This window comes from Phaenicophaeus curvirostris, chromosome 7 (genome assembly GCF_032191515.1).
Source record: "Phaenicophaeus curvirostris isolate KB17595 chromosome 7, BPBGC_Pcur_1.0, whole genome shotgun sequence".
Lineage (NCBI taxonomy): Eukaryota > Metazoa > Chordata > Aves > Cuculiformes > Cuculidae > Phaenicophaeus > Phaenicophaeus curvirostris.
The window spans coordinates 17,086,576-17,104,971 of NC_091398.1; the positions used below are offsets into that span (position 1 = coordinate 17,086,576).

The following is an 18,396-nucleotide window of genomic DNA, read 5'->3' on the forward strand; positions in this document are numbered from 1 at the left end:
AAGAAACATGACTAGCTCTGAGAAATGTATTACATATTTTATAAACTGTTCCATACAAATAAGCAATAATGGGCTCTACAGGATAAGTTACTGTCTATTTAAAAACAACTTTAAACAGCAGTAAGGTAAGATTAATTAATTTAGTTCAGTAAAGTGTTCTCCCTGGATACCATTCAAGTGATTTCCACCATCGTTCATGTGACATAACCAGTGTTCCAGATAAACATTCATTAAGTGAACTTGGTATGGAAAAATCTCTCCTCAGAGCAGAAGCTTTGAGGTTGGCCCTTAAACACCTTGCAGCAGGTGAAGGGATGGGGGCAGAGGAGGAGGCTCCCCAGCCTCATGCTGGGAGCTACTGCAGTGGCAGGGAAAGAAGCCACAAGCCTCCGTGGGTAGCTCTGGTGGGTAGGCTGATTGAAGATGTTGCCTATTTCTTTTATTGCCAAGCTGGATCTCTGAGGCTGTTAAAGTGAAACGCCAGCATTTCTGTTCTCAAGTACAAGTCCTGAGAAAGCACTTTTTACTGAAAAAAGAGTTTAATGGTTTGGGGGTTGTTTTTTTCATTCTTCAAACATACTCCTCCTCTATTTTGCAGATGGGCTCCTGAGGAAGCCTGTCACCACTGTGGCAGGCAAGCCACTTCAGGTCTGTATCCTCACGCACTGAACAATTCTTTTTTGTTCTGGAGTTTTTTGACACCTTGCATTTTAGCTGTTCTGTGTCACACGTTCGTGTGCTATCTTCTTTTTGCTTTATGGAAACAGCCCTTAAATCACCTAGGGAGCTTTAGTTTACCTTCTGGTTCCCATGTGATGTCTACTAATACATGATATAGATAGGGAGATGTATACACAGAAAAGGAGGCTATTGTAACCTTGCTGCTCATGTTATCCTCATCTTCCTCCTCTGTGTGTCATTTAATGGATGCACTGGGGCTGCATTCAGCCTGCTACAGTTGTTGCTGAGGGCACAGATGAATTACCAGTTTGAGATTCCTCAGTTAACTGAACATTCATTCTTAAAATGTAATAACTTATACTGTGTGGAGTAGCAGTGAAATTAAATAGTTGTTTTTCTATTTGTTGTAAACCTCCGAAAATTTCACAACTGGCTCCTCTTTCCCCATTCCATACTTTCTGTTACCTTTACATGTATATTGGGCTGGTTTGGGCATTTGTTTGTTTGGGGGTTTTTTTAGAAGAAAAAGACTATTCCACTAAATTATAGGTCTCTGAGTTGAAATAATCTGTTGAGGGCAAATAATAGTTGAGGGCACTATTGTTAATGATTTTCACACTATGACACAATAACACGTACAGCTCCGTTTTCCTGTCAGAATGTCCTCATTTTCATAACCACACTTAGAGGTCAGCAACTACTGCAACCACCTCAGTTTCAGAACTCTAAGCGAGAAAAGAAAGCAAACAGGACCTCAAAAACTTTCCTTCTCCAACAGCCTCTCAGTAATTTTTCTTCTCTTGGGACATTATCCCAAACTTTAAAAGCACAGTTTGGGGCTTTTTTTTTTGTCTCATTACCCAAGGCTGAATGATATATCAGCCCTGCTTATGTGCTTTTTTCTAATTATATGATTTAAATAGTTCAGATTTGTGAAGAAGAAATAAAATATCTGTATTCCTACAGTATGCAAGCGAAGTCTGTGTCCAGGCTCTAGCTAAAGCAAGAGTTAGTTGTGTTTACAAGTAAGAAGAGAATTAAGTATGCATTTCCCTTAAGCATTAAGTTATGCTTAAGGGTTGTCAAGACTCAGTGACATTAATCCTCGATTTCAGCACCCTCTTCTACGGGATAAATGAGAGCCTCAGTCTTTGCTTAGATAGCAGATATAGGGAGATACGCTGGTCCTCAGGGTTTAACTAGCCATTTACACCCCTGGAAGTGGTGCAGCCCCTCTTTCAAACCTGCTGCCACTCACTGCAGGAGCTGTAACACCAGCGGTTGGCACATTATGGTGTACAGGAAGGGTGCAGCCCTCACCAGATCCTATGTAACACCTGGTTGCATGTCAAGTCTGTGAAAGGCTGAAGCAGAAAAGAATGAAACAACCTGTTCTTCACGTTGACTGAGTCTAGCAGAAGTGGCAACGAGCCTAGATTTGAGGAAGGAAGGTTAAATTAGATGTTAGGAAAATTCTCATGGTTCAGATGAGTCAGCATTGGCACAGATTGCTTAGGCTTTGTTCTTAAAACCTACAAAGGGGAGATTTCACAACCTATCAGCAAACTTTTGCCAAAAATGACTCAGAGCAGTGTAATGTGTTGACTGATACCTTAAGATCCCTTGCTGCTCTAGATTTGAATAGCCTGTATATGCACAGTTCATTGATTTGCTGGTTTGTTCAATCATTTGACACCTTAGCCCCAATTATTACATCAAAAGGACTGTATCAGCTGTGAGCATGGTTGCATTACAGAATGCTTTGATGCATATTTACTAACTGGCTTCTTCTGTATTCTTATTTAGTGCACACTAAGTTTTATTCTAACTCATAGAGAACAATTCAAGTACAAGTGCCAAACAATAATTAATGCTGTTAAAAATACGCTGCAACAAAAAGCAGAAACTGAGAGCAATGAGTGAAATATTTGCTGCTTTTCCCCCAGAAGGCTCCAGCATGAAAGATATTACAGTATCAGCTCCTCATGCAACAATAAAGGCTTGTGGCCTTGCTGCTAGAGCACTGCGTTTTCACCAAGGATTCACTTTTTCTTGGCAAATCCTAGTCATTCAAGAGTTCAGAGCACCCAAGTTAATATTAACAGCTGTGAAGTGCTTTCCCCAGCCAAACGGTCTAGCTGTCTGCCAGGGCCATCATCGTCTGGCAGCCTTTCTATCCCCTCCCTGCCACATACCTGGTAGTGCAGAGTTAATGTGGGGTTACAAAGAGTAACCACTGAGGGCAGCTCTTGATTTAGAGAGGCAGCTTGTTAACTAAATAAAAAGTTACACTGATACCAAAAGTCATCTTTATTTTGTCTCCAGAGAAGAAGAGAACAGCTGCCTAGCTCCTGTTGTGAAAAGTATTGGGAAAGTCACTGGGGCACAGTTTTAAGAAACTCATTCCCACTTTCCCACTCTCTCTAAATTAATAAAGACCAAAAGTTGTCCCCATTACTCATTCTGCAGCTGCTAGAAGAATTTGTTACAAATATATTTTTCAGCCTTGGTCCCAGGTCTCTCTGATGGATAGGGAAATATAAATTGGGAAATAAATATTTATGATGTATAGTCACTCCGATTCTTTTATTTATAGATTGCTCAGTGCAGGTGCCTATCCCGACAGATAAGCTAAAACTTAGCTAGGTTTCAGCATTCATGATTCATCCACTATGGAAGGCTTAAATCATCATTTCACTAAATGGAATGCTTCTGAACTAAATCATAAAGCCTTTGAAAGTGCCAGTCTTCCAAAGAAAATAAATTTATTTTATGCACTGACCAAAAATACTATCTTGAATGCAGAAGGCTTACTAACTGTTCCTTGAACACCAACCGCAATGCTTCGAATAACTGCCACTAGAAGAGTAGCTACTGGAGTTGCTGTATTTCGAAGACAATCATGGGATTCACCAGCTATCTCTGTCTAGCTGTATACAAAAGGGTTTCCAAATGTCACTAGTGATTTCAAAATGCAGTCTGACACAGATATAGTGAAAGTTGTTGTTCTAGACAAGAGGAGCCGTCAGTAGATTAAAAACATCCCCTGTCTGACACTTCACTTTTTTGAAACCCCAGGTCATTTTTTTCATGCACTTTGAAGATCAATCATAGAATCATAGAATAGAATCATACAATCATTAAGGTCAGAAAAGACTTCTAAGATCGTTAAGTCCAACTGTCAGCCCAACAGCACCATGCCTACTAAACCATACCTCATAGTGCCATGTCTACATGTTTTTTGAACACCTCCAGGGACGGTGACTCAACCATTTCCCTGGGCAACCTGTCCAGCACTTCACCACTCTTTCAGTAAAGAATTTTTTCCTAATATCCAGTCTAAACTTCCCTTGATGCAACCTGAGGCCTTTTCCTCTTGTCCTATCACTTTTTACTTGTGGTAAGAGACAAACACCTGCCTCGCTACATCCCTTCAGGTAGTTGTAGAAGACAATAAGTTCTCCCTTCAACCTCCTCTTCTCCAGACTAAATGACCCCAGTTCCCTCAGCTGCTCCTCACAGGACTTGTGCTCCAGACCCTTCACCAGCTTCATTGCCCTCCCCGGGACACATTCTACCACCTCAACATCCATTTTGTGCTAAGGGGCCAAAAACTGAACACTGAAATATTCATATCTAGCCATAAGAACCTAACCTTATGAGCCTATTTCTCTGCAGCTCTCTTCTTCATGGGCAATTATTGCAGGTAAAAAACCTTCAGGTAAGAAAATGGTTTTGGTGTGCCTGTAAAAAAAGTATTTCAGCCACTCCTCCAAGGGCAAAAGACTGCTATTTCAGATCTACTGATCTTAAACAGACAATAAATTTAGTGTCTTAAGTTAAACACAAGCAACGTAAGAAAATGGTTGAAAGTAGTTCAGATGCCAACCTAGCAAGCTTTCTCCCTTTTATTTTATAAAATTGGGAAAACAAAACTTCTGTATGAGGCTCAAGCATCCATTAGCAGCTTTTATAAACTAAGCTATCTCACTCCTTAATCTCCCCCCTCAGTACTTCTTACCAGTACTTCTATTTCAAGTGGTCTTGGTCAGCAAGTAAGCCTTCACTATGCTCGTTACTGCTTGCACGCAGAAAATATTATCTGGCCCCAGAAAGCCTACAGTTTAGGCATATGACAAATAAATTGATGTAAAAAACTACTTTTGGCTCTCTGGAGTGAAATTAATTAGACAAAAGAATAGAGGATGATAATTAATAATAGAAATGGCACTCCATGTAAGTACTGCACCGTGGCTACTTCTTTCCTCAGCAGAGGAACCTGCCTGCTTTCTCCCATCCAGCTTTTGGGGATAAGTGTCACTCTTATGGCTTCTGAAGTAATCAAATCTTATCATTTTCCCCAGGATGAAATTGATGCCTCTTGCTCTTAACTGTCATTCACTCTTCGTCTTTTTCCACAGTTGTTCAGATTACCTTAACATAGAGCACTCCTGCTGGTCCTCAGCCTCAGTAGAATTTTTTTGTCTGCTCCAGCACCTTACAGTTACTTGCTTACAAAGCCATCTCACCAAGCTTTCTGGCACTGTGATTTACAAAATAGTGAAGTATTGTACCTGCAGCACCATGCCTTCCTTGTGAATACTCACTCACTTGTCTCAAGATGTGCCTTACTTGCTCTGAAATTGTGAAATAATTTTAGCATTTACCAGTTTTATTTTTCAGTTCTGAAGAGGATCTTTCACCTTTCAAGACTAGTATTAGGCTTCAAAATCAGATTGATCCCAATAATTGATTTCATGAAGACCAGATCCTCTGCTGTTCCATTGCCACCTCTCTAAATGGCCCTTCACTTACAGGTCAGAGCCTTCCTTTACAGGTACCAGAGTGGAATAATTTTCTGTTAAGAACACTATTACCTCTAAAGCTGGATCTTTACTAAGCAAGGTAGAGCTACTCCATTTGTATAATGCATATTTGATGAGTAGTTGAGTGAGTTCTTCCTTGCATCGAGCTGACATAGGACTCCTAACATTTCACCCAGGCACATTGCCTGTGTCAAGATAATGGTTGGATCACTATAGTGTCTTTCATAGACAGTTGTGGCATGTTGTGTGTTTGCTTTTTATGCTTTTTATCTCATGGCACTGCCTTAGGAAAGCAGGAAAGTTATCATTCAGACATGAGGAAAAGAAAAATAACCTTGCCTAATAAACCCTCAAGTTTCTGTTGCTTTCATTTCATCTTTGAGAATATTATTAATTCTGACCAAGAACAGACTGAAAAATGCAGAAAAGTAGCAGCCCTACTCACTGCAAAGATAATTTGGACAGAGGGTTAATAAGCAGGACTTTATTGACTTAGGTTTGTTTTTTATTAGTATTGACTTGTCTGGTTTGGTGTCAGCTCAATAAAAAAATGGAAGAAGTAATTCTTGTCATAAATCATTTTTTGCTAATTAAAACTTAAAATAGACATTTCTGTGGATGGACCTGTGCCTGAGCTTCTGTGCAGTAGGAAAAGCCCATTCCTGTAGACTTCTCTGGCTTTAAGCATCTTCAGGGCTGGTTAGAAATAAAGCAAGATATCTGATATTAGAGCTTATGTGTCCTTATGTTGGTTCTTTGGGAAGCAGTCTCTCTTCACTTTTTGTCTGGGTTTTGGTCCAAATCAAGTTATTTGGACTCATCTCTCATTGTGATAATTTACACGCAATTTCCCTTTTCTTCATTTAATGAATTTGAAATCACGTCATTGTTCTTGAATGTATGTACTTCCTGGGTAGCAAAGCTCCACTGAGTTCTTATATATTTAGTTGGTAGCTAACACTTACCAGGCTGTACTGTCATTTGCTTATCTTGCCATTTTTGGCTTCAGAAGGGAATAGCACAAAAATAGATTGGCTTGACTGAGGGAGGCTGGTTTGGTGCCAGTTTAGAAATTAACTTTGGCTGCTGCTTGCCTGCAGATGTTTGTCTAGGTGATAGACTTGAAGCTCTCTATTCTTCTGAGGTCCCCATAGGGCCTTTTCCCAGAGACGCCCAAATAAGTCAGTAGAGGTTCCACAGTTCAGGTTGTTTTACTACCATCCTGCAGTTCTGAGCACCTTCAGAGGTTGTCAGGTTTGCAGGCAACAAGTTTTCTACCAAGTAGGAGTTAGTACAGATGTCCCCTCCACTTGCCCTACTCAGCAAAGGAGAAACCACACTTCGCCCTGTGTTCCCTGCGGTGTGGTGTAGCCACCTCAGCATGGCCATAAGTAACTACGAATATGGCCTGGTATTTTAAAGGTCATTTTCATGCCTTCCTGATGACAGAGATTAGCCTGCTTAGCTAATTGCACAGAAAAGCTGCACTCTGAGTTATGTGTTCTATAAGCAAGTTTCAATAACATCGTGAATCACTGAAAGAGAAGAGGCACTCTAAAGCAGAGAAGATTAACTATCTATCATATCCTTCCCTTAATTGTAGGTTTGGATTGAGGCATGTAGATGCGAAGAAGAGATAATGAACTTCTCTCTATAAAGGCAGGGAGAAAAAACAGCTGCAGGTAATCTTGGCTTTAAACATGACTGGCAGAATACCAGCCTGGAACTCAAATCATTCTCTGTTTCAGTAGTCCAGGCAGAGCACCTGGTTCCCACTAGGATGTTGGTGCTTTACCTATATGTTTATATGAAGACCTATCTCCATTTTCATGGAATTACATGCAATTTAATTCCACATCTTTCAGAATTTATATGAAATATTAATCCAGCTGCAAGTAACAAAAAGGAAAATAGAAATTCTGTAAAACACCGTCACGTGATTATCTAGGAATGATAGCAAATGTATTATATGAATAAAGACACAATGATAAGAAAGACCTACCTCTCAAGTAACTAGAGATTTATGTGACCATGATAATCACTGAAAGTTTGTCCATCATCTGCTGTGCCTGTTGTGAAGATCTCAGCCTGCCCTGTTCAGTCTGACAGTGATACTTTCATGTTTGCCATTACTACAGAGACCATGCAGGCAGCCTTTCGGACCAACACTGCCACAGTGACAATTCTTGCAGTGTTGAAAAGACTGAATAAAGAGATGGGTACACAGTGATACTCCTTATGTGAGCCTCCTAAAATGCTCATATCATCATCTAAGTTTTTGCAGTCTTGCTTCACTCCTCTGCTTACTTTAAATCAGAGCTTTCTACCTCACTGAAACTTTGTATGGCATTCTCTGCTCTCCATGAGAAACTGTGGAGGAATCTGTTGTTTTTAAAGTATAAAGTCAATGAGAATCTCTTTCGACAGGGACAGACTGGGATAAAAGCAGCAAGAAGATGTTGATGTTGGATACTAGCTAGTGGAGAGGGTTCCTTCTGCAAAGTGCAAATGAACATGTAGCTTAGTCTGGGTTACACATAGGTGAAATGAAGTCAGGCCTCTCACCGTTCAGCATCAGCCAAAATAAAATATTCCCTTACTTTGGAATGCTTGGAAACAAGAGAGAGAGAAATCTTACCCTGTAGAAAAAGCGTCCTTCAGATCAGTTGCCCCACTTAGCAGCAAAGACACATCCTCTCCTAATGATGCATCAGGGCTCTTCACGAACCCTACAGTCTCTACAGGTTTATTGAAACCACTATTACTCACACTAACAATACCTGTGCCTACTGTGTTTTAAAAGGGAATTGATCTCCTGAATAATTTTTAAAAACCATACACACACACACAAATTGTACAATAAAACCCTTGCTGTGCAAGCAAAGGGATATCAAACACAAGAATTAGGGGAAACAGGCTTCAGCAATCACATTCCTGATGCCACCACCCACTGTGGCTTTTCAGTGGGGACACGTTTCCCTTTAATATGGTTGATGCTTAACTGAAATTTCAGATCAGTAAGTTTGTGGGTTTTCTTGGCAAAAGAGTATTTTCATGGAAAATATGAAATAAAATATTATATTTTTCATTCTGATCGCTTTGATTCCACAGAAAATGCTCAATAAATACTCCCAGTATCTGTGTGGAAATGTAACATAAAAAATAATGTCATCATTAAATACCGAAGTGAATGTTGGTTTCTGGTATTTTGTACTTAAGACACTTATTGACTTAGGTGGTAATATATATTATGGCATCCTGATGAAATACTGCTGTCTTATGAAGAAAACTGCAATGCTGAATTTTCCAAACAACTATAAACTTAATTATCTCCTGAAGAGAATCTAAGTGCTTATTCATAGCATCATTACTTTTAGTAATTAAGTCTGCAATTTCCCTCAGAATATGATTTGTTCCTTTCTAAATCATAAAAATCAGGTCAAAACATTACATTTGCCTTGTCAGCATATAGAAATTTCATTATGTTTGCTCCATGCAGAACATGCATTAGATCTTCACCATTTAAACTGCATCAAAGAAACTTCTAAATCTTGGCTGAACAGGTAGGGAGTGGTGAGGAAGGGGGGTGATCCAGTCAAGGGAGAAGACGGAGATGTGTGTGTTCAAACATCCATCTAAGCAGATTTTAAGTGTGTGCATGATACCCACTGGCCAGGTAGGACAAGAGGTATAGATGTGTGTCTATGCTTTCTTCTGCAGCAGCCAAGTTTCCAATTCTGCAGAAGGCCTGTGAATTTTTGTGGTTATTCTTGCTGAACATGAGGAGCAGAATTTTGCTTTCTGTAAATTCTTCCAGCTGAGGTTGCTCTGCCTTCTCAGTGCAAGGGATGGTACTCACCAACTTTAAGTCAACATAACATTTTTCCTTTAGTTGCATTCTGCTGCCTGCAATATGGAACAGAGAAGAAGATACAGTCATAAGACAGTAGATAACACATTTAAATAATAAAAAAATTTAACTTAGATGGATCTTGGATTTTAATAGTAGAAGCTGACTTAATGCTGTGAAATAGTTGCTAGTGCATACAGTGACGACATCCTTATGTTATTATGCATGTTGAATGTTAATATGGTATTTGCTTTTCTTATTCAACTCAATTTTCTTCCAATTTTTCTCTTCCTTTATAAGATTTTTTTTTAATTCTGTCAGGAAAGAAAAGTCTTACTGGTTGCTAAGTAACTGTAGAAGTATTGCTGCAGATGTGTGGTAAGTATATCTGCTTACTATGGTGGTAGGTTTTTTAAATAAAAAAAAAAATCTTTAAGTAAAATAAACATGATATTGAAAGTAATGATGGCCTGATAAAAGATGATTTTTATTAACCAAAATATTTGCAGATATGTATACAATGCATAGATGATAGTAGAAAGGTTTGAAAGGAGTAGCTTATTCTCAAGTGTGTTATTTTAATAGCATCAGCACAGAACCACCTCTCCCCAAAGATTTATACACATATCGGTTATGACATACACGGACTCTTATCACTCCTGGCTGCAGCTCAGGTGGGAGAGACTTTCTTCACAGCATACTCACGCTAAAAGAGAGTAGGACAGAAGTTGCGAGATCATGCAATCTGATTTTTTTTCAGTTTCTATAAACATTTTTTGGTAGATCATGAGTCTTAACACTGATTTAAAATTTCTGCCCATGGAGGCTGGGAAGTGCCCCTTTGCTTTTGTCAGTACAGTACTCCAGAGCTTTAGCTAAAGTTTTATGGGAACATAAATGAAGGTGGCTATCATGGAAAAACTCAGTCTCTTGACTCCTAAGCACGGCTGCTCGCAGGCAGTGTGTCTGTTATTTGAGTGCCATAGTTGTCCTTTCTGAATTCATTTCCCTGAGCAGTGCAGAATCCCTCGAGCTCTTGGAAGTCAGGAATCCCCACACTAAGCAAGATCTCACCTGTTTCACGTCAATCCTTGGCAGATATGGTGTCATGTAGTTGTTCACTGACTGGTCCATGTAAAGGCTAACAGCTACCTCTGTTATCAGTGGCTCCTTTACGTAAGAGAACAGTGCTGTTGGATGTGAAGTGTAAGAGTTAAAAATCATTAAAATCGATCATTAATTTGGGGGGAAATACCTTATGTGATAGCGAACGATTACTTTACTGAGAGCTTTCATTTTAGCATTTACTAATTTGAGTGTGTTTGACTTTGCACCCACAGCAGGATTTCATTGTAGATTTTAACAGCAATTATATATACATAGACAGACTCTCCTCTTCTCCTCTTAGTGTAGGAGTAACAGAAGAGCTGTAATTCTTGACATTATTCAAAACTAATACATGCCATTTAAAATATGTGGATATTGTGTTAATATTTAATTTATTGTAGGGAGGTTAAGAGGGTTCCATTTATTTTGAGTTTTTTGTATTCAGTTTAATCACGTGTGTCCATTAAGTGTAAGATATGGCATTAGAATTCTTTTAAGGTATGCTTGCAGGAGATTGATTTTTGCCTGTGTTTGCAGAGACTGAAGGAGTTTGCCCATGTAATCTCAAAAAAGGTCAAATCTTGCCTTAATAAATGTATGATTCAGGAACATAAAGCTCATTCTTTAGGACATCACATTAATATTTATTGGGATCTGGATGCTACAAAGATCTGCTAATTAGGTGCAGAGTCTTTTGTGTATTGGTTAAACTGCCTTAAATCCAGTTTCGCTCAAGAGGGCTTAAAATTGCTCCAATTATGATAAATCTACTAAACAGGGGACTTGTATTCCCATTAATTCCTGTGGCTTAGATTAGTGCGTAGGTACACCTTTCTGCCATAAATAACAGTCAGTGGTAGTTGACATCTTTAATAAATTCAGCGAAGAATATTTCTAAGGCAAATCATCTCCTACTGCTGACAGTAGAGTAAGAACTAGATGGCAGTCAGGGAGCCCAGAAAGAGCTATGCAGGTGCATCTGCAGGAGGCACCAGCTGTCCCACCCTGTGCAGCACTTGCCCTGTGCAGGAAGGGAGCAAAGCAACAAAGACCAGAAACCTAGCCTAGGAGTTACCTGAAGGAAGTGCTCTCAGATGTAGTGCTAACAGTCAGTCACAATTTCAAAAGCACAAAAGAATGAAGATGGGTACCATAGTGAGACAACAACAGAAAAACTCTGAAAGTGAAGCAGGAAGAGGAGTCTACTGTTCAAGTAAAGAGCTAATATGCACAGGTATGCTTTTGATATTGCCTAGGTGAGGGAGGATATGTCTATATTGTGCAAGACAATATGGAACAAACACCACCAGGCCAAACCAAGCCAGTAAATCCATAAGACTCAGTCTGGATCTGGTCCAGAATGAATGCAGCTGTATACGCATAGTGCCAGCCCTGATAAAATATACCCTGCTTCTGGGCTCCATTAGTTGTTTCTCAAATACCTTTGATTACAAAGTTAATGAGTTAGAAAAGATAAGATTAGACCAAGCAAGGGGTAATCCCAATATTTTTGTAAAGAGGGAAGGAGAATGTATTCTGCGTAACAGTTGAAAAAAGACTTGGTGCCCTGGTAGAAAATTCCTAGAATAAGCAGGCTTAAAACACACTTCCAATTAGAAGTTCATTCCTTATGTTGAGGGAAGAAGCCATAGAGTCAAAACTAGATTGAAAAAGTCAGGGTGGAAAGTACCTAAAAGAGAATCATATATTACAGGAGGACACTAGACAGAATCATCAGCATCATACTACTTTTTTTTTTTTTCTTAAAGAAGTAGGGGGAGTACTGTTCACAGGCATCCCACTAAAAGGTGCAAATTGATGAGGGATGAGGGTATGCTTTGTCAGTTCAGGATGCCCCTGCTGATCCTGCTTCTTGACATTGTGTGTGTTGATTCAGACCAAGATGGGGAAAATGGTGAGAAGGCAACCTCATATCTTGCTGGGACACTGAAGTGAGGGAAGGAAGGTAAGCACTTATATATGTTTGAGGAAACTGAAGAGCTTGCACTCAAATATTACTGTAGTGGACCAGCTTAAATCCTAGAGGCACTTTCTGAACCAGTCAATAAGAGATAAATATTGATGGAACTTGCCTGACCTTGAATCAACAGAAACTTCTTTGTTTTCATAGAGCTTATAGCATCTGATAACAGAGTGATTCAGCTGAAGATCTTTGCACCTCTACACAGTGTTGTCAACACTGTGGTAAGTCTGGAGGGATAATGAGATTTAAAAAGATACTTGGATGCACCTGTCAGAATCTTAACTCCTGCAATTTTGTTTGTTTGTTTTTCCTTCTGACAGGTATTATTCTAAAATAGAAAAATATTATTTCATAAAAATTAATTTAAGACCCATGCCTTGAATCTTCAGGACTCTCAGCTCTCAATGGAAGGGAGATAATGGGCCCAGTGCTAAACCATCTGGATAAACTATTCACCCAGAATTCCTGATGGGGTAAAACCAAAAGGAATAAACTTCTTTCTGCTCTTAGTTATTGGCACATAGGGAAAAGCCAGCCATCAGAAAGCTCCATTAGCATGAACTTTCGACTCAACACACCCCCACTGATGATTTTGAGCTATCAAAACAGGAAGCAAATTAAAAACTGGTTTGGGTAGTGATGCTGAACTCACTGTAATTGAGTTCAGTTTGGAGTGCTTCTTCAGAAGGACTCTCCAAACAAAGTGATTTTTTTCCAGAAGCTGAAGAGTGATAGCAAACTTGGATTAGCTCCATTACAGTCTCCTATTTTCCAGAGCTGAACAGAGCTGAAATGGCCATCATTAGCTGAACTGACAGGCAGAGATGGGCAATGTTCCCAAGGGGCTGAAGCCTCTCTGCAAGCCCTCTTGGACGGTTCTACATAATGAAAACCATACAACAGCTGGAGAAGTGATGGCTAACAGCATTTATGCCTGCTGTGTGCTCTTTCCAGTGAGTGAGGAATCAAAATAATTAACTACTTCTAAAGCTAGCTTGAGGGAGTATATTATTTATCACCATAAACACGTTGCTGGGGGCAATGTTCAGGTTGAAGCTGTGTTTCTCTAATAATGATAATCTCCCTCTTCCCACTGCCAAGAATCCAGTGTTTGGAAGGGGAGAATGACTCTTAAGGGCTCTCAGGGGTATATTTAGTGGTTTCAGAAATTCTGGATGAGGGCTTGAACTAAAGATATATGCTAAGAACCCTGAAATACATTGAACTGGTCTTTTTCTGATTATTCCAAACAGCTAAGAGAGAGAGCTTATGCAATTTGAAGCTCTTATTTCTTGCTAACACATGTTCACACACACAATAGCATTCTGTTGAATTGTATCCAGAAAATTAATTATTCTTCAGTAGGATTTTGGCTTTCTCTGAGGACAGCATCTACTTTTTGCATTGAAGAAATCTTTTGTCTTTGTTTAACAGATAGGTGCAGTGGGGAAACACTTGCCTGGGAAATTCCTGGAGGGAATAAGATGCACAAAGATCTTGATGCTGCAGCCCAAGATAAATAGGACATTGCGATACTCTTAGCAAATGAAAATGCAAATCACTGAAAACTAGAAGAGAAAAAAATATATTCCCTGTCCCAAACATTCAGAGAAAGGGAGTGGGACTGGGAAGTGTCTGACAAGCACATTATTTGCAGTCTTCTGCTAATTGAGTGTTATCTGAATTGCTTGAGGCTGTCATTCCATGATCAAATGTATTTGTAGAAGTGCCAGTAGTTTCAGAGAGATGATGCACTTACCAGAAAAAAAAAAAATGTGAGCACTAAATGGTTAATGATAGAAGAGGTGTCCAGGAGGACTCCTTGTAATTATCATGAGTCTGTCCTGTAAGCCTAATCAGTGTGGTGTTAATTTATCAGCTACAGCTAAAGAATCTAATTGGGAATTTCTTTCTTTGCATATGTGAGTTCAGCTTACCAGTGTGCTTAGCCTCTCTGCAATCTAACAATGAACAATGAATCTAGCAATGAGATGCAGGTGACGCCAATGCAGAAAGGTAGCTGGCAAAGAAGGAAATATTTCTGAAGCAGCTCAAGAAGCAGGCATCCAACTCTGTAACACCTAGGAAGCAGGAAAAAAAAAAAGAAAAAAGAATAAAAAAAAAAAGAAAGAACGTCAAGTGAGGGAAGAAGAGATGTGAAAACAATAAAGGAAGAAATTTGAGAAAAGATGTAGAAAGAGGAATAGGAGAGAAGAAAATAACGATTGTGCAACAGAGGAAAAGTTTGGATCATAGAGGGACAAATATAGTTATGCAGAGGACAAACAGAGAATGGTATGAGGAAAGATACTAAAGGAAGAGAAAAAAATCAGAAAATAAATACAAATTAGCAACAAACTAGGATTATGGAATGAATAAAAACCATACCTGACACTGTGCTCAATGAATGTTCCATACTATTTGTCTTAGGCTTTCTTGAGAAAATATTATCATAAACCACGAAGCTTTGATGTGCCATTGGTGCACTGCAATGTGGATCTTTGTAAGCAGAAGCTTCATGTAAACAAACTGAAAAATGCTTTGCCTGCAATCAGGTGTGTTGCCATGTTGTGATCACCAAATGCAGCTTGAGAAAGCAAAGCTACCTTTTAGATACCCCCAAAGGCATTGCTCTCTCTCTTCAATCTGTCTTTGGCTGCTACTAAATCACAGATTTGTGACAAATGTATGAGTCTGAAGGACCTTTATGAAATAACTACATTTCTGTAATTCATACTTTTAGTTAGGAGATGCAGTTTAACAAGCCTTCTGGCACATATAATTTTACTCTTTGTAGGTTGTAGAAAAATCTTCTGTATCTTTTTAATCCTTTAAATGACATTGAAATATATGTTGGTGTTCATTTTCGACTAGAGATAATTTAATTTCCAGAGTTCCTCCTTTTGGGAAAACAGCATTTTATGGAGATGGAGCAGTACAAATGACTGCATCAAATAAATTCACTTTCTAAATTCTATTGTATGTATACCCAGTCAGTGTCTTGGAAAAAAACCTCCAAATAATCAAAATTCTCCAAAATCGGATTTGTGTTGAGGCATCCTGCTGCTAGTAGTGTCATTTGCCAGCTGTCAAACCCTCTGATATATTGTATAGTTTGTGGTGCTTTTGCCATGGATTATGGATTGGGCACTGCAGTCAGCAAAGCATTGGTGATTCTGCTCCTGCCGTCAGTTAGAGCTGCCTGCAGTCATGATGGTGTGCACACGCCTTCTCCAGCCATTCCAGTGTGACTGTTTTCTAAAGCATTAATCACTGCAGAAGCACAAGGCGAACAACTGAAGTCCTGTGGGCATTTTAGATAGTTCAGCCCCTCTCCATACTGTGAAGACTGCCAAGCTTTATGTGTTATGAGACAAGTAGAATATGTTGTCTGTATAGAGCATGGGGGGAGAGAGAAATAGATCAAAAGCCACATTTGGCATATAGGACCTTTTCAAAGTGCTGACTAGCTGTTTGTGTTTAGGCAGTAATTTGGGCCTGAGAGGCTACTTTCAGATCTGCTCCTGGCTAGCTGTAAGGAATGTGAGAGTGCGGGAAAGAGGACTTTGTTACTGACTGTCTTGATGGCTCTCCTGTTTTCCAGCAGTGCTAATCTGGCAGGCTTGAGGACCTTTAGAGACATATGGATAACAAGTTTAAGGTGACAGAGGGCCAAGAAAGGGAGTGACTTGAGTCAACAGGTTATTTTCCCCCTGAATTATGAGCTCATTCATTTCTGTGGTCTCATAAATGAAGTTCCTTTTAGGTTTGTTGTCTCACCCTTGAAGACTCCCAGCAGGTACTGTTGATGTGGAATCACTTGAAAGATGATTTCTATCACAAGTTTGCACAGATTAATTCAATAATGTAAAAACCCCAGTAGAAGCTGCTGTGTGCAACTGTATGTGCTTTAGGTGATCCCAGAAGAACAGTGCTACTTACAAGGCACTATGGATGTAAACATCTCCCAGATAATGGGAAATTTCTCCCATTCCAGAGATGTCATATCTCAAACTCAAACAAACCATACCACAAAATATAAAAACCCAAACACACACAAGTGAGAATGGTTTCTAAAGTGCAACTGAGTAGCAGTTTTTTGAGTGTCAGTAAGAATGAAAGAAAGAGTTGCATATGTCTTTACTATTTGTGAATACTGTGAGAAGCAGAGAAGAATTTTAGCTCTGTCAGAACTGCAAGTAACTTTGGATGTCATCTTGAAATGAGAAGACATGGCATAATTACCTTGGAACCAGTGATGGATCACAGCATGGTCACTGCAGCAATTAAAAAAAAAAGAAAAAGAAAATCCCAACAGTCAAAAACACCCAGAAAAGCAAGGGTATGGTTCAATTCATATATTTGTGTCCTGAAGCCCTGGATACTTTATATCACAGAGGAGTACACCTAGAATTAGTCTTAAAAGGAATAGCCCTGTTCATATAAACACAGCAGAAAGTATCCTTTAAAAGATATTAAAGGTAATGATAAACTCTGCCGACTATTATGACCAAACTGACTTCTTAAACTACACCACAACCTATGTTCATACGAGGTTTCAATCAGTCATTTATTTTATCTTCTCTTCTGCTGTTTCGTTAAAGAACCAGGAAGATTACCCATAATTTTCTCTCATTCTAGTCAAATGCAATCCTGATGTCTGTGGCCTGAAGGGAAGACTCGCTGTCCTGCCAGAAAAGGAGAACAACTCACTGGCATCTGGCAGCAGGAAGGGAACAAAGGGTCTGCTAGAGACGCATAGTTTGCTGCTGGTGTTACAGGTGAGATATTTCTCTTTGTAATAAGCAGACATTTCATGATGTAAGTGAAATTATGTAGTTGCAATACTGAGTGTACATCTGATCAAAACATCTCATGTAAATACAATTTGGGGTCCAAAAGTTGTAGATTGATAAGGCAGGGAAAAAAGTCTATTAAATAAGTCTCCCTTGAGCAGCAAAGACCCCTGTGCAGCCCTGCGCGTCACACAGGCTTTTGCTGGAGAGCAGAGGGAAATGAGGAGCAGGCACTCTTAGCAGAGCTGCCGTGTTTATTCACATGAGCTTGGAGCTGCAAAGGCTCTTTGGACCAACTGGGCAGCCAAGGCAAGTGGCTGGAGGCACCAGTGCAGACAGCAAAGGATGATAGGCATTGGACCCATGAAGATTCAGAAGCTGGAGGCCTTGCTCTTCAGCAACATAGGCAACACATTCCTCCAACCTGACAGCCATAACCTGCAAGATTGTGGTATTGCTATAGGATGAGAAAAAGTCATAAGACCTAACACAAGAGATGAAAGAGAAGGACCGTATATAATATACTTACATCTCTGGAAAGGAATGGTTATATATTATTTACTAGCCTATCTCCCTGTTACATCTTCTCCCCACCCCCCACTCAGTGGAATACTGTTCTAATATTTGAGTTCATTTGTCATTTAGAAGTGGGAATTATTAGCTTGCTTCATTTTATATTTCTAATTTTCATGGTATATATTTAAGCTGGTGTTTATTAGAAACTCCTGAAGTTTGAACCCAGTCCTTTTTGCTGTCAGTCAAAGCATAACAGAAGGATCATATTCCCCCATCTTCATAATAAATATGGTATTTCCTGAAATATTTTGCAGTTAATGTTTGGATACTAAGCACTAATAAATACTGAGAAAAGTGTGAGAAGTTCCATACGCTGACACGTACTTCCATATACTGCAGAGCATCAGTATCTTCAGATCTGTTCTTATCTAAATTATATGTGCTATGCTGCTTTTCTAACTACAGCTTGAATACGTGCTCTAGTTATTTCTATAAAATATAAGATCATCAATCACCTCACAGTTGTTTAAAGCACCCAGCACTGCATTAAATGCCTCTGCTATACTAAAAGGAGTGGCTTATCTTTCAGGAAAGACTATTCCATCTAGAATGAGGCACTAGAACACTTGCTCTGTT

General features: G+C 39.3%; 1 long non-coding RNA gene across 1 annotated transcript; it reads left to right on the forward strand.

Moving 5' to 3' along the window:
• The first annotated feature begins 5,384 nt into the window (after positions 1-5,384).
• On the forward strand, positions 5,385-17,334 carry LOC138722949 (uncharacterized). The gene is made up of 5 exons (XR_011337778.1): positions 5,385-5,498; positions 9,679-9,735; positions 12,596-12,669; positions 12,769-13,401; positions 17,090-17,334. It is a non-coding gene; the product is annotated as an uncharacterized lncRNA (long non-coding RNA).
• Positions 17,335-18,396: the final 1,062 nt, after the last annotated feature.